At 42.0% G+C, this 17,190-nt stretch overlaps 1 protein-coding gene across 9 annotated transcripts in view; it reads right to left on the bottom strand.

The window, feature by feature from the left end:
- Positions 1-5,139: 5,139 nt before the first annotated feature.
- Positions 5,140-17,190, bottom strand: part of LOC147203359 (prostaglandin reductase 3-like) — a 28,058-nt gene continuing 16,007 nt past the window's right edge. The window contains exons 2-6 of one of the 9 annotated variants that reach the window (XR_015101116.1): positions 16,467-16,497; positions 16,296-16,381; positions 7,146-7,459; positions 6,485-7,054; positions 5,140-5,585 (exon numbers count right to left, since the gene is read on the bottom strand). The gene's annotated coding sequence lies outside the window, so the exon portion shown is untranslated. Of the gene's footprint in view, positions 5,586-6,484; positions 7,055-7,145; positions 15,216-16,295; positions 16,498-17,190 lie in introns of those variants that run through there. The other 8 variants (XR_015101115.1, XR_015101122.1, XR_015101114.1 and 5 more) reach the window with 8 other exon arrangements.

The following is a 17,190-nucleotide window of genomic DNA, read 5'->3' on the forward strand; positions in this document are numbered from 1 at the left end:
TCGCTCTCTCTCCCGATCCCTCTCTTTAGGGTAATTCAGTCAATCCAGGTACATAATGACGCTTATGGGTAAAACATTTGCCATGATGTGGTCAAGCAAAAACACTGACTGAACTGATAAACTGTAGCGATCACTGGATCATAAAAGGTGTTGACATTCCTGAAAACAACAATAACTTGCAGAGATTCATCACCCAATTCATACATTGATTTGAAATTAGCCTCATTCAGTTCTTTTCAAGCGAATGCCCGCTTTGCTGTGAAACCAAGTTCCGTATGAGTCAGATGCCTGCAAACAGAGGCAATATGGCAAATAAGCCGGATGTCCATGCGCTGTTCCCCGTCAGTGATGCTGTGTGACATGAATTGTTTTTATGTCCATGCCGGCTTGGAGAAGGCAAATGCATGGCGGCCTGCGTTGCTCTGCTGCTCAGTGGCGTGGTGAAGCTTTGCTGCAGTTGCATCCCTGAGATGATGAAGAGAGGAAAGTGAAAAGTCACATCCTGTCACATCTCGTGATCTGCAGGCTGAAATGCGAGGCCTGCAGGGCCTTGAGAGTGACATCCTCTATATACCAACGCGCCACGAACGTGCACCAGAGGATGAAGGAGGCGGACAGATGCGGCGAGCTTGGATGCGACTGAGGATTTGATGGTAAATAAGAACGGGTTATATCAACTGATCATGTCCCTTCCCATCTCTGCAAAAAAAAGCCTCCACTTCTCTTTTCCTATCTCTCCGTCTCAATCGCCGTCGCTGTGAGACGGATCACCCACCTCAAAGTGACAGGCCCTCAAACGACTTGGCGAGGAAACCAAGCATTAATTAAGTCATTGCCGGACTGTAATTTCCTTGAGAAGTGAAAAAATGCACGAGAAAAGGTTACTGAGACCTTTTCTGTGTCAAAATTACCATTTGTCATGAATATTAATGCACCTAATGAAGACAACCTTTGCTTCATCAAGAATGTTCTGGAGCAGGGTGCCACACTGATAGACTCTGCCTGGCTGTTTTTCTCCTTCAGTCAGAAGGAGAAAGTGGCACACAAACACACGCACGTGCACCCACACACATACACACACACATGCTGTGGTTTACGCATAAGTCACGCACATGCATCCTTTTCCTTATGTGCTGCACCATAGCCTTCAAATGTGGAGCCGCTGCATTTGATCAAATAGACCACTGAAGATAGAATCCAGTGCAGATGCTGATTCTTTGCAATTGCAAAACAGAAACACACATTTAAATAAATGCGGTAAGCAATAAACACAAACAAAATTCATTTTATATGAACTGTTTATTCACTTTAGCTGCAGCAATGTATTTAATATTCGAATATGGATTATTCCTTTTTAAAAAAAAATTCAAATGGAGTTGTCAGATGTAAGTATTTTTATAATGCTGTGGGGGTTAGAGGAAAGGACAACTGTAAATTTCTGGAATCCAGCGAAATGCTACGAGAATGTACATTTATGCAAGTTTTGCACATCTTCTGACATACTTGATTGTGTTTCACTGGCCTTGCCTCCAGTGCTTCAAATATTCACAATAGCCACCACCACTGTATTTGTCTCCGCGGCCATCCAGCATTGTGAAGTACTTTAATGCAGACTCTTTCATTTTCAGTGCGCTCTAGACAGTTTGCCATTTGGGCAAGTCAAATCAATTTCAATTATCTAGTTCCAATTCACAACAACATGATCTCAAGCCACTTTACATAAGGAACAGGTTTCGAAGCACACTCCGCAGCATAAAAGAAAACCAACTTAACAGTGCATGAGAAAGGACAGTTGTGGCAGAGGAAAGAAAAATACCTCTAAAAAAGAATTTTTGAGCACAACAGAGACTCGGGGCCCTTTGTTGGTAGACTGGCACCCGTGCACTTGGTGTGAAAAAGGGTGTTACGCAATATTCATGCAGTTGCCAGTGCAAGTCTAGTCTACCATATTTGGGGTCGTGTTGCATGGAGTTGCCTCACCCCGACTCATCCGACAATTTAGTAACAGAAAATAGTTTAAAATATGGGTGCATTTGAATTTTATTGCTGGGCAACGTTCAACGTGTTTGTGAATTCCTGTTACAAAAAGTAGGCTACATTTTAGACTTTGTAAAAGCAGCATCAAAACAGTCATGCAGGCAGTGTCACACGTTTTTTAAAATGTTATTTATTTTTTTAATGGTGGCTCCGCATACATGTGTGGTGGATGTCATATGATTGCATTCATTCATATGACATCAGCGTTGGACAATCATTGTAGAAATCAATTTATTGAATGAACTATCATCATTAAAACGACTTTAATAGCCCCACTGTAACTATTGGGTGGGTGCGGGTTTGGGGTGTGGTCATGAGTGCAAGGCAATCTCCAATTGCCCACATCACATGCACTGCGGATCTCATCATCTGCAAGGGGAAATTTTGCAGTTTGCCTGGAAATATAATGTACGGACCCCGGAGAGGCTATTTCTGTTTCTGCAATGTCAAGCATGGCGCACTGGAGAACACTGCCTTCCGACCACCCAGTTAGGCCCAAATCCAGCTTTGCAAAGTCGAGAAAAATACCAAAAGAAAGAAAACTCCACCCATGCACACTTTGCATGAGACTTGCGCTAGGATTGAAAATAGGACCCTCATTACGGGGGAGCTAGCTGTTTGCCTCGACCGGATGGGTTGAGAAGAGACACAATGAAGGGAAACTAATGCTTCAGTGTGGGAAAGAAACAGGCAAAGGGGGAAGATGTATTTGTGTAACAATAATTGTTTTTAAAAAATGCTAATTAGCAGTCATGGCACGTTACAATTTTACATGACCGTTAGTATTACAAAATACCGTATTGGCCAAAATATAAGGTGGTGTTCTTTGCATTGAAATAAGACAGAAAAAGTTGGGGTCGTCTTACATTCGGGGTCTAGACATTATAGCCATTCACGACGCTAGATGGCGCCAGATATCATTGAAGCGAATGCTGAACTTGACTCCCCAGGCCAAAGCGAACCCCAGTCACGAAGAATAAAAATAAAAATAGCGGTAGCACGAAAAAGAAAAATTAAAAAAGAGCGGTAAGAAAGAAAAGAGAAGAAAATAATAGGAGAGATAACAGAAAATGGAGAAACGTAGCGACAATCTGGAGAAATGTGGGTCTAAGATCGGCCAGGTTAACCGGAAGCTGAGGAGAAGTTATGATGTCATTTCCATTTCAAAAACCAGAAGCCATTCATTTATGAAAGTGATGGCACGTTAGCTTACATATTTAAATGTTCAGATCTTAAGATTTGAATGAGGCAAAATAACATGCTTTTTCTCTCAAATATATTGTTATAATCATTGGTTTCAGATGTACTGTAATTATTTTCTGTATAAAAATTTATTTGGTGTTCAAAAATTCTTTTTTCAAACTTGAGTCTTGAAAAAAAAGGGGGTCGTCTTATAATCAGGGCCGTCTTATATTCGGGCCAATACGGTACTATAATTAAAGCTGATGGTGTTGTTTGCACCTCTAGAAGCATTGACTCCTTCAGCATACAGAGATGATATTACAATACATGGACAGGATGACCCACCAATGTACAGATTAATAGCGGTAACTTTCATGTGATTAAAAGCAATTCAAATGTTTTTGCAACAGGACTATTGCTGATAATTCTAGCCAACTGCTAAAAATATTGACGGTTGTAGAAATGGTGTTGTCTGTGGCACTCAAAAGGGGAATTAACCCAAATAAGCATGAAGAGAATGTATTTATTTCTTTATTTATTTCAGCCTTATTCAACATTACTTCTATATTTTACACACTCTTCTTTGTGTTAGAGATTCGTTAAGTAAACCTTGCTTATTTGCATGCAAAGGGTCCGGATCATTAATTCATGAATCTGTTTTAGCCATTCTTATCGTAACATATGTGGAATTTCCGGCCTTCTTTTCTTTTAAAGATTTCCACATGCCCGTGACTTAATCCTGCAACTAGCAGCTAGTTTACAATGCACTATGCAAATGTTTTGCTCAGAGCATCATGGGGTCTATAGCTGACACAGAATTGATGTCTCAAGGCTTAATACAGCTGTAATGTAAGATCAATTTCTCCTCCTCTCAAAAGTGTGGCTCCTTCCAGCCAGCAAGCGCTGGCTAAAATTTAATGTGGGACTTTGATCAATATGTCTGTGACAGATTTATGTACAAACGTACCTTTTTTCGACAAAAAAAAAAAAGAATACAATGTTATTACAATTTCTATTGAATTTATGGTACTACTCTGTAATAGCAAGGATTTTTTTTCTACTGCAATATACATATTCAAATAGGTCAGGATGCGTTGAACAAAATAAACTTTCATCTTAATCTAACAGGTTTATCCATTTAGTATTTTAAGAAACATTTCAAACATTTTAAGATGAGGAGCAAAAAAAACTTGATAAAACTGGCCAAAACTCAAAAAGGTACCAGTAATCACTAAAGAATGTCTTCATTTCTTATGAGGCGGAGATGGTGGGTGGACCATTTGTCAGATCCCATCCTAAGCGTTCTAAGGCCAATACAGATTTGAAATGGATCCAGCATGGAAACAGAACCTTCATTTAACTATGCTCGGAATAATGGGCCTTAAAACAATAACCACTCACATCGAGTATTGAGCATCCAGCATATGAAATGTATCCCCGGAGATGATTTTTTTTTCCTTGTTAAAACCGGGAATTTACGATGCAATTTCTTGAATCTTTATGAAGACCAGTTTGAGCCTGGAAGATGGCATTCCATGTTTCACTGAATGCTGAACTCGAGCACATCATTTGATATTTGGAACCTAGTAGCTTTCACCATTTGTATGCAGATGGAAAAACAGATTTAAGACATGCTCAACCCCACTGCTCCCCGCACCCCTTCCCGGCCCCTATAGCACCATTGCAAGAAAGATGCAGTGATCAACTCATTTTAGAACTTGAAGGCACATGATAACACTCCAACTTACCAGCAAAGCTGTGAGAAAGTGAGTTTTATCAACACATGACGAATGCCAAATTCATTCGGCCTCCTGTTATGTGTGAGATTTATTTAAATGTGTAATCTGGCCTCTGCAGTTGTTATGGTTCTGGACCAGTCCGGAACAGGAGCAGATCCCAGAAAGGCAGACAAGGATGAGATCGAGTCCAAAAAGGTTTATTTTTTAAAATAAAGCCGCGGAACTGACAAAGTACAACATGAATCTCTGGAACAACACAGGCAGGGCTAAGTAACGCTACTAACAAAAAGAGCTCGCAAAAGGCAAGAGAAATAGATCACGAAAAATCACAAAAAAATGACAAGAAAAAGCCAATCAATGAATAAAACAAAAATGAACCAAGGATAATAGTACCAAAACAAAGTAGAAATAACAAGAGAAAACAAACCAGAATACAAACAGGACTAGTAACAAGATTGAGAACGGCTAAAGTCGAAAATCAGCACTTGGACATGAGGCATGAGGGAGGAAGGCGAATTATCCAACAACAATTTGTGATGACTTGACAGTCTGTCATAACAGGTGACAGATAATGACATGTTGAGGAAAAGGTGCAGAATGGGAGGAAGAGTCCTCCTCTGCCACCTGCTGGAGACAAAACAAAACAGAACCATTACAATACAATACAATAAGATAAGAAAACCTTTATTAGTCTCGCAATACAATACATTCTGATTTATATAGCGCTTCCACAACAAAGCGCTTAACAAAACAGTTAACATAAAGTAAAATAATAAACACAACACATAACATAAAACACGGACAGTCGTGCAGTCCTAAAAACTTTTCCGTCACACGCTTTGTTGTTTGAAGCAGTTTGAGATGAAAGAGGCGAGAATCAAAGAGTCCTTTAACCAGTGGATCAGAGACGTCATGCTCAAAATGTGCACACGTCGGCTACAAGCTAAGTTTCAAAGTCAACATGAAGCTGTAGCATCCATTGACGAAAAAAGAGATTGGTTCACTTCTCCTGTCCCATGGAAATCCATTTCAATTCCAAGCGGCGACTCTCGGTTCCAAATACGCATCGGCGCTCTGCGCCAACGCTCCTCTCTCCTCATCCTCAACAGCAGCCATCCATCCAGCCACACCAACGCCGACTGTCCAACAGCGCCGACATCTCCACTGAACAAAACGGGGTTGTGAAAAATGCTGCCCATTACAGGCGCAAAAAACACAAGCGCCCCAGGTCTGTCCAGCACCGACAGTCAATGGCGCCGACATTCCTCTCAATCAAAATCTGTGCTGGTACAGGCGGGCTGCCGAGAAGGCGCAACCACCAAGCACAGATACTTCTCCTTTGACGAATGTCGTGGCCAAAAAACGCTGGAAACAGTCCATATCAGGTCCACACGATGAAACAACAAACAACATGTGACAAAACAAAAGACAAAAAGAACAAAAAAAGCAAGGCTCTTGAAGAGCAACAGGACAACCCCCCACCCCTCCCCACACCCCCTTTCCACGGATGCCTCCTGGTGGACCACCTGGTTTAGAAGGCTGGGATGAGTGGAAATCACAGAGAAGGGATGTGTCCAAGAACCAGGAGCAGAGGATCCACTTACGTGCCTCCGGTCCATAGCCCTCCCAGTCAACCAGGTACTGTATTCCTTTGCCCCTGCACCTCCAGTCCAAAATGTCCTTTCCCATGTACATTGGGTTGCCGTCAATCACTGGTGGAGGTGGAGGCGGCATTGGTGAGGTCGCCAGGGAGCTTGAGTCTCCCCAGGCTTGAGAAGGGAAATGTGGAAGACTGGATGTACCTTGAGGCTTGGTGTCAGAAGGAGCTTGACGGGCACTGGGTTGATGATGGAGTCCACTTCGACGGAACAATGAAATGAGGTCCCAGCTCGCATGATGAACTGGCTCGATGCAGATCCCGAGTCGACAGTCATACCTTCTGCTCAGGTTGGTAGCTCGGGGTGGGGCGTCAGTGTCAGTCCACAACCTGCTTGTTATGTGATGCAGTGCATGACAGGGCAATACTGGTCTCCTTCCAAACATGGTGGGCCCATCGAAGATGGAGCAGTCGTAGATGGAATCTCCACTTGCCCGTCCTGTGATGGGAACAACAGTTGTTAATAACCGTCGGCAGACAAAAAGCAAGGCTGACCTGTAGTTGACGAGATGTGTGTGTTGTGTGCGTACCCCAACCAGGGCAGGTGGGCGGACCAAGATGTGGGACGGTGGAGACACACACACACAGTAGAGCTTGCAGGTCCTGGTTCACTCGTTCCGTCTGGCCATTGGTCTGTGGATGGTAGCCTGAAGACAGACTCGCCGTTGCTCCCAAAGCTTGACATCTGTCCATTATGATAAGTATGACAGTTTTGCCACAAAAAGGTGGAAGACCAGTGATGAAATCCAGGGAAATGTGTGACAAGATGGGACCAACGTTTTATCGCAGGCACAGACAGACCAATGAAGTCCTGATGTCCGTCTTGAGCTCCGGCCACCAAAATCTTTGAGAAATGAGTGAATACCATGAGAACCATGACAGCAGTCATTCAAATAGCCTTCCTTCAACCTTGACCACGGATATGAACTTTTGATTAGTTTGTTGTTGTTTTAAGTGCATTTAATATTACATTTTATTTCAATGCCTCCCATTTTGCCTCCATGCCAGTAGTGCCCTTTAAGCAGGTATATGAATTGGATCTAACCGTTCGAAAGTATGAAATAATCCAGCGAAGTGCAAGGAGAAGATGCACTCAAGAAATTAATGAAGTACAATCCTGTAAATATAACAGTTTTCCAAGCAGATGTGAGCTGCATTTGGGTGTGATTGCCAATATCATTTAAGAGGACTTCAAGTGTAAAAAAGAACATCTTCATGATCTGTCTATTTTTAAAACAAATGCATATTAAGAGTTAGAATTACTTTAGGCCAAGAAAACACTTTCACATACCTGATCATTCATTCATCCTTCCATCCATACATCCACACAACGGTTGCGAGTGTGTTGGAGCCTATCCAGGCTGTCTTCGGGGAGTAGGCGGGGAACACCTTGAACTGGTTGTCAGCCAATTGCAGGGCACACATAGACAAACAACCATCCGCACTCACAGTCACACCTAGGGACAATTTAGAGCAGCAGTGCCCAATACGTCGATCGCGATCGACTGGTAGCTTGCGGACTGGTCCCAAGTCGATCACGAGGGGGAAAAAATAGAACAACCCAAAACATTTTTGTCTCTGTGCATATGCACATTACACTCTAAGAATCATATCAGTCTCGCTTTCACAAAAAGTATTTAAAAATTAAAATAAAATTTTTAAAAAAGCAGGTCACCTACAGTTGTTAGCGGTCAGTAGTCTGCAATTGGAGGGCCAAGAGACACATTTTAAAATAGTACACATGATAGTTAACATGCTGCAAAAGTCCATCCCATGTCAGGTCTCAACGAAGGTAGGCAGTGATTTCCTTTTTACAAACCCGCCAACTCTTGTGTCTACTTTATTTTTCTGTTTTGTTTAGCTTAGGGACCATTATGGCTGCTGCTCATCATGGTATGCGTATGTAAGTGCGTGTGTGTATGCCTGCACGTGTGGTCCGGCTCGATCGCGGGAGGTTGGTTGCTTGCAAAGTAAATCTTCGGTCAAGAAAGGTTGGACACCACTGACTTCCAATATTCCATTAACCCGCCATACAAGTTTTTGGAATGTGGGAGAAAACCCGGGTACCGGAGAAAACCCATGCAGGCATGGGCAGAACAACCAAAATCCACCGAAGAAGGCCAGAATCGAACCCTCGCCTCTGCACTGTGAGGCCGACGTGCTAACCTTTCGATCACCATCTCGCCCTTGTTGCTTCCAAATAATACCCTGTACCAAGAAGTGTAAGTTACACAATTAGATTGAGATGTATATTTCTTGAACTGAGTTTAAAGCTTTTAGATCCATTGAGATTCTCTGGTCTTCCCTAAGTGAAGAAAAAAAATATTTTCCAAGTAAGAAAGCCCCTTGCTTGAGGAGGGTGAGCCTCCCGAGACAGACAGGAAAATTATACGTTCAATCAAACGTCAAACACGGACTTCTTATTTGATCCATTGCGGGGTGGTATAAGATAAAGAAAAAAATAATTGTTCATTTTGAGGCGTGAAAAAATATGCATTTTTTTTGTTTTGTTTTGAATCTGCATTTGAGTTACAGCCATACATTATCATGAATAATACATCCATATCTCATTCATAGCCACGGGTGGTAGGGATTAGATAAAGCACCATAAATAAGCTTCAAAGCTCGCTGTATGCCATTTTGTTACACCTCGCCATGGCGGCTTTGCTTTAATCACAAACTTAGCCGTAGTTGGTGCAGCCCTTTTGTTGTGATTGCTGGTGTCACCATTAGTGCTGGGTGGCACCGTTTCTACACACACCGTCATTTACCCAATTAACACGGGACTCACACTGGGAGTCAACAGAGAACAAAGCCTGAGGAAGAAGGCTTGCTTCTTACCAATGCTTGCCATCAGAATGACTCAGAACAAAAGTAAAGACATTAGCATTGGCCTTTGGCAGTTTTTTTTTAAAGACATACACGATGAATTGACATCAGTAATAAAAAGAAGCAGCAGCTTTATCTTTTGTTGTCTGTTAAATGGTAATGATGTTAAGTCATCAACCATGCACAAAAGTTATAAATGTTTCTGTTTAGAAACTCCTTGTTTTGCTTTTTTTCCTTGAAATTGAATTGAATTGAAAGAAACAGCAAGGTTTGGCCCCGAGTTAGCAATGTGGTCTCTGAGGTCAGGACCATAGCAGTTTTTGTCCTATGTTTACATTACCGAAGGTGTGTATGTGACAGGACAAACATACCTTTGTAGTGCATGTGTGGGCGTGTGTGTTTGCATTACAGTGTGGATGACAAATGCCACAGAGGTTTGAATTATGTGCTCATGTGAAAAGACAAGTCTTTGTACCCGATTTTGGTGCTGAGCGCAAGTGTTGGTGTTGGAGTGTGGTGTGGATGTAATCCTTTCACGGCCAATCCTCACTCATCCTTCATCTACATAAAAATCAGGGCATTCCGAGCGCAGTTCGCTCGAGTATGCGTGGCTTGATGTTGCGGTTCGAGAAATAGACTCGCTGGGGTCCGTGAATTAGATTGTCAGGTAAACTACAAGATCTCCCATCTTGGTCGATGTCGTAGCCGTGCATGTGACATGGGGTGAGACCGCCTTGCACCTCCAGATGTGTGTGACCCATGTGCAATACTGTCGTGACAGGGGTGCTCTTAAAATATTTTCCACGGAACACCAACGTTGTTGTTGTTTGTTCATACATTGTTTTAAACCACCCCCAACACGAGTTGGACCTGCTTTTTAGAAGTTTCAAATCAAGCTTATTTTTTCTGTCTGAATTTGTGAGGTGTAGAGCGCGTCTACCTAATACACTAAACTAGCCCTGGCACAAAACTTAAAATGCACCCGTTGTTCAGCCGAGTGCAGACTACTTTCTGTTTACCAAATTGTCAGATGAGTCGGGGTTGAGGCAACTCTGTACCGGAACGCTCAGAGCCTCTGCGCTGTTGAACATCTGAAGCTGTACATCAAGCAAAATGGGAAACTTCAACAATTCAACAATTAGCCTTTGCTATTGTCCTCAAACCTTTATTGACTGAAAGAAAAAGTGATGTAACACAGCAATAAACATGACCCTCTACCAGCCATAAAATTCAAAGTTAATGATTATTGGCTAAAAACAATGGCGTTTATTGGTTTGAGCATGACCGTGTCTTGCCTTTGTAGTGTATTCAATTAAGTACAGGTTGAACATGATTTGCAAATCATTCTATTCTGGTTTTATTTATGTTTAACACGACGTTCCAACTTCATTGGAATTGGGTTTGTGCATTCTTGCAGTAACTTTAATAAGCTGTTTTGTTGTCTTTGTTTTTGGCTTTGAATGTCTGCAGCTGTTCTGTTTGTAAATGCTTTTAGGTGCTGTGGTTTTGGTTTACGAAGCACACTGAGTTAGTTTCCTTATGTATTGAATAAATAAAATTGCCTTGCCTTGCCTGTTAACATTATTAGTATTTGTAATCTGTTGGAACTGAAATACATGATGCATTTAATAAAGTTAAATGTGAAATGCTTTGCTGCACTTAACCACACATCGGAACCACCCACTGCCACTATGTCCCCTCTTTTTTGGCTCACCATTATGTGGTCATCTACACAAAATAGTTTCGAAAAACAAAACACAGAGGTCAGTAATGAGGTAAAGTGACACATTGGGTTTGTGTATAAATAGACGTTAGCATGTGCGATTTAATGTATGTTGCAACACACACACACACAAATGCATGCATATTAAATTGGTGAGTGTTGCATCATCTGCCAATTATATACAGTACTTGAGGAGAGTCAGTGAGCCACAGTTGGCCAGAAGCTCTTGTGTTGGTCTGTTCGAAGCACCGCCCCTGTGCATTGTGTTTAGGGTGAGGGCAGGATTTCCCTCCTTTCAGGGCACAGGTGTTAGCAATTAACTGTTCCTTGTCATGAAACAACAGTTTTTACAGAATGTTGAACATTTTGTCGATTCATATATGGCAAATCTGCAGGTTTCTTGGTTTTAGTAATGCAAAGGTGTTAGTATTGTATGTTAACCTGTGTTACTTTAGGCCTAAATTAACCACAAACCATAAATTCTCCTGATATATTGCTGGTAAATTTTATCTATCTTTCTATCTGTCTGTCTGTCTGTCTGTTTGTCTATCTATCTATCTATCTATCTAGCTTTGTGTGTGTGTGTGTGTGTGTGTGTGTGTGTGTGTGTGTGTGTGTGTGTGTGTGTGTGTGTGTGTGTGTGTGTGTGTATAGAGCCAAACCCAATAGAGCTGGTCAATAGAGGACGCGAGGGCCCTGCCCCAGCATGCATATTACTTTCTTTGAAGATGGAAGAAGAAATAAAAATATTCACCCTGAAATACACATACTTTGAAATATAAGTACAGTATACTTAATTTTAGATGAGCAGAATAAACAGTATAAATGTCATAAAATGACGTATATCCAGTCTTGGATGCAGAAATGATAGCCATTGACTCTTGTTAAAAGTTTGACATGGACAGTCGATTCCAATTCCAATACAAGGTGCAGAACCAAGTCTGGACACGATATTCTAATGCTGTAACATTGTTTGACTTCATATCCGACTGGCAGCTCAGTCCCCACAGACGACTAAGCACGGTCATCTATGTATGTTGATGTCTACATCTATATTATTTTGACAATTCTGTAACAATAACGGAACAAACTATTAACCTGTATGTAACCTTGTTTGTTTTTTCTACATTGCAAATTGAATGGCACTTTGTTGCTTAGCCGGTGCCACTTCACCAGTGTTGTTATAATTGTTGCTTTTCACTGTGGGTTGTTGTTGACTTTCAATTTTCTTTCCTTCTCTCTGATGAAATCGAGATATTGATAACTGGCCCTACTCATCAATCCGCACCGATTTATTTCAGTGCTGTGGACAATAAATACATATGACTGGACTTTGACATGTTGCATTGGGTCCATTTAAGTTGCAATTTATCAGTCCACGTATGTCCACGTACAGATCCTTTGAGGTGAATGCGAGGGAGCGAGCGAGAGAGAGAGAGAGAGAGAGAGTGTGCGCATGTGTGTGTGTGTGTGTGTGTGTGCACGTGTGTGTGAATATACCTTCATGATGTGTCACGAGAAGAAGAGAAAGACATTGTTGCCACAGTGTTTGAACTACTCTATTTTTTGGGGGGGGGGGGGTGCTATACAGACGGAGAAAACGAGCAAGGCTGACAGAACACAGGCTGGATGTCAATCTAACATTTTCTTGTTTGATTTTGGTTTTCTTGAAATTTTGTTTCTCATTACTCTGCAAGACCTCACAGAGGGGAGAAAACTGAAGCAGAGCAACAGTGGCTGAGCCAGGAGACCCCAGGAACCACAGGGGTCCCTACTTTGATGGAGGCCTGAGCATCATTAGAAAAGATAGCATGACGGGGTCAAAAAATCTGTAACGTCCTCAGAGCTTGCTGATGAGCTGATTCTTTGAATCAGGTGTGTTTCAGCAGGGAGACATCGAAAACAGGCAGGACATTGGCCCTTGAGGACTGAGTTTGGACACCCCTGCTATGATAACTTTGACCAATCAGATGCAAACTTATATGCGCATCGCCATCCATTAAGAGAAAAGTATCTAGGGGCATGACTAACCCTAAAGAACATACGTAATTAGATCAGTATACATTCATATTTTTCCACATTCTAAATATTTCTTTCCTTAGATGCCATTGCTTTCGGTACATGCTAAACATCACATTAATACCAATAGTGCCATATGCAACACTCATATTGCATGATTTTATAATAATATCGTGCAGCCCTCCCCTAACTATATTCGAGTTTAATGTATGTCATCTTTGAGCATAATTTCAGTGTCTTAATCTGTGGAAGAAAATATGATTAAAAAGAAGAGTCCTTTGAAATAATTTAGCATTCAATCACAGTTTGTGAATCATCTTTTGTAACAGATACTTGAACAATGAAAGGATGTATGCCGTGTGATTCTTATGTGCTTAATATATCAAATTTCAGTTTAAATTAAACACCAGCTAATATACTTGGTTTTCTTCCTTTTGTTTGTGCATGTATGTGGGGGGGGGGGGGGGGGCAATGCGGTGTGCACGTACGACGTACGCGTACGTGTATGTTGGGGTTCTCCGAAGACTTCTCTTTTTCTCTTTCCTGCTCTCCGCGTGTACGTGTGTGTTCCCAGTCGGTGATGAGCCCCTGTCTCTGACACGATGCTGCTCTGTTAAGGTCAAGCCCTACAGAATGTCAGGGATGATGACACGCACTGAAAGGTGTCATGTAATCCTTCCATTTTCTCTCTTCCCCTGTATCCCTCCATTCGGACCCCCAGCCCCTCTCCATCTCCGGCCCACTCACTCACAAGACAGACATCTACCAGCCTTTACCTACAGTCCACGTCAAGACTCGTCGTGGGTGTTTGTCGGCCTGTGTATAAATTGTGTCAAGGCAGGCCATCCCATTTATGAGGCCAAATCGGAAACGCTTGGAGCCCCAGTCTATTTGTCAGCATGTTTCAACGCTTTTCAAAAATATGCTGCCCAATACTTTTGACTCACAGTTCTTTCTATATTCCAAGTATGAAGGTAAGTGGTAATTTGGGTGAAATATTGCTCCTAATACATGTAGTTTAAGGACGTTCAATGACTTAATGAAACTAAAGACTGACTTCTTCAAAAGGACTTCAAGTCCTAATGGGGTTTTTTTGCCCTCCAGCCCACATATTTAAATAACAGCCAACGACATTGTTGGATTAATCCACAAATGAAGTTCTGACAATTGTATGAAGTCAGCATTTGAGCGCTGACTGATAACACATCCAAAGATGCTACTTTCTCATTAAAAATAGCAGGGCAAGATCCTGGGTTTCTGTAGAAACAGCTTATAATTACATTAGATGATGTTTTTTTTCTTATGCATCTCAATAGTTAAGCATTCCATTATTGTCCATGGAATATGTCAAACCTTCGATTATATTGCATCTCAGAGTTTTGTCCACGTGAATTGCACCCCTGCCACCTGTCCTGTTCTTCCTATTCATTGTGAACAATTCATGTCCTGCCATTTTCATGTTGATTATTTTTTTCATTATCGAGACAGGTTTTCAATATGGCTATTATTTGGATGTTTTTATTTTATTCGGGTATTCTTTAATTTTAATGATTTTTTTAAACTGAGACTGTTCGTTTTTATGTTTTCATTTAAACATTTTTGAATATATTGAACATAAAACCTTTGATCCTGAAAATAATCTTGACCCAGAGAAGCAAATTACAAATAATCCTGACTTTGGCTGTGAATATTACACCGATGACCGGTTAAATGGACGTATTTCTTCAATGTAGCCATTTTCTTTGGTGTTTATCAGCTTTGTTGCTCAGGCATGATGCACAACTGGTCTCTCAACATGCTGCCCCTTGATATTGTCCATGTTGCCGCTGTCTTGGTATGCTCATAATGTAAAGAGGCAATTTCTCCTCTGCCACGTGCCGCTTTCAATTCTAGGATCAGTGTCAATGCCTTGATATTTCATGTTTTTGAAACATCATTTTCTACATGCGGCCCGGTGTTCCAGTGGTTAGCGCGTCGACCTCACAGTGCAGAGGTTGTGGGTTCAATCCCGGCTCCGGCCTCTCTGTGTGGAGTTTGCATGTTCTCCCCGTGCCTGCGTGGGTTTTCTCCGGGTACTCCGGTTTCCTCCCACATTCCAAATATATGTGTGGCAGGTTAATGGAACACTCGAAATTGTCCCTAGGTGTGAGTGTGAGTGCGTATGGTTGTTCAGCTCCGTCTGCCCTGCGATTGGCTGGCAACCGGTTCAGGGTGTCCCCTGCCGACTGCCCGAAGACGGCAGGGATAGGCTCTAGACCCCCCACCCCGACCCTTGTGAGTGTAAAGCGGATCGGAAAATGGATGGATGGATGGATGGATCATTTTCTACATTTGGCGATTTTTGTATTCATTCAAATTTGGCAAGCTTGTGAACAACAATCCACTTATAAGACATGTTTATGTTCACTTGACAGGGACTTTAATACATGCAACATAAAAACAATTGCGTGAATTGAAAACCTCTGTTTTGTAAAAATGTATTAATTATAAGAGAACATTTAATTACTAATTTAAAATCAAATGCTGTTTTACTTAATATGAAAAACGTCATGGTTCTAATAGAGCCTATCGAAGCAGTTTAAATTTACACACTATTTTCTTATCCTTTTTAGGGTCACGGGTAAATTGGAGCCTATCCCAGCTGTCTTTGGGTGAGAGGCGGGGTATACTCTGAACTGGTGCCCCCCCCCCCCCCCCCGCACCCCCCATAGCAGGGCACATCTTGACAAATAAACATCGACACTCACGTTTAAAAACACGTGCATGTTTTTTGGTTTGTGGGGGGAGTTCAGAATACCCGGCGATAAGCCATGCATGCACGGGGAGAACGTGCAAACTGTACACAATGAGGCCGCAAACCGAGATTCAAAACCCCAAGCTCAGAACAGTTAGGCAGGCGTGCAAACCACTAGACCACCACTAAAGCACCGTGCTGCAAGCTCGTGAAGAGGATGCTTATTCGAATGAAATCTCCATGCGCACTCACATTGAATCAGTAACATTTTCAAGCTTTTTACATGCACGTCTTGACAATTTTCTCCACTCATTTAAAGATACTGAGTGAACGTTTTCGAAATCAGCAATCATGTGTTGATCTCCAACACAATACGTTGCCAACTAAAAAGGTGGCCTCGTGACGGTCTCAAGCATCTGAGATCGCGCCTTTGGTCCAGTAGCTGGATGTTGCTTTGTACTCTGGTCAAAGGAAAGAAATAATGCTAGCAGCTTTAAGATGTCTGGTTTCCTCTGCGGCTGCTCAAGCTGTCATTTATCCTCTCACCTCTGTGGATTGTGTCTGGAACAGTGGAAGGCTGGTGGAGATGGAAAGAGCAGAGGGAAAGGGGGGAAACGAAGGATTATATGAAGAAGCAGCAGCACTTGACGGTAACTGGTTGAGATTAGTGCCTTAGGGGTACAGCAGTGGCTGTGATTTTGATACTGCGCCCCCAGCTAAACGCTGAAGGCCGCCTTGCCTGGAGGAGTCTGCCTTCACCCACAGGCAGTCAAAGATTGTTTTCGTACCATCTCCTCCTCCTCCTCCTCCCGCTCCTCCACCACCCCACAGACACCTGTCATCTCCAATGTCAAAATTCCACTTGGAAAGGAAAAGACAATGCAAAGAATAAACAAAAGAAACATGCTTTTTTGGGGGGTTTGTTTTGCTTTAAATGGCACACTCCGCATACAGATGTGTGAGACAGAAACTTGCAGGAGCTCAAATCAATTCAAGTCACCACAAACACTGCTCTGATGGCTAGAAGGGCTTAATATGATGTGCAAAAGTAAAGCATTTTCCCTTTTAAAATTTGCATCACACTTCTAAAAATGATCACTGCAGTGGTAACATAAAACAATCAATGAAGGTAGTGTACACGCACGGAAAGCATTCGGTTTCATTTGGAAGAGCACAATTTGCTTCAACATTTTAGTGAGAATGAAACCTTTGCTCCATAAATTCAAATGGTTGGGTTCCATCATTTTACCGACAAAGAAGGTGATTCCCA

Source organism: Hippocampus guttulatus, chromosome 6 (assembly GCF_054856545.1).
Source record: "Hippocampus guttulatus isolate MCC_2025c chromosome 6, RoL_Hgut_1.0, whole genome shotgun sequence".
Classification (NCBI taxonomy): domain Eukaryota; kingdom Metazoa; phylum Chordata; class Actinopteri; order Syngnathiformes; family Syngnathidae; genus Hippocampus; species Hippocampus guttulatus.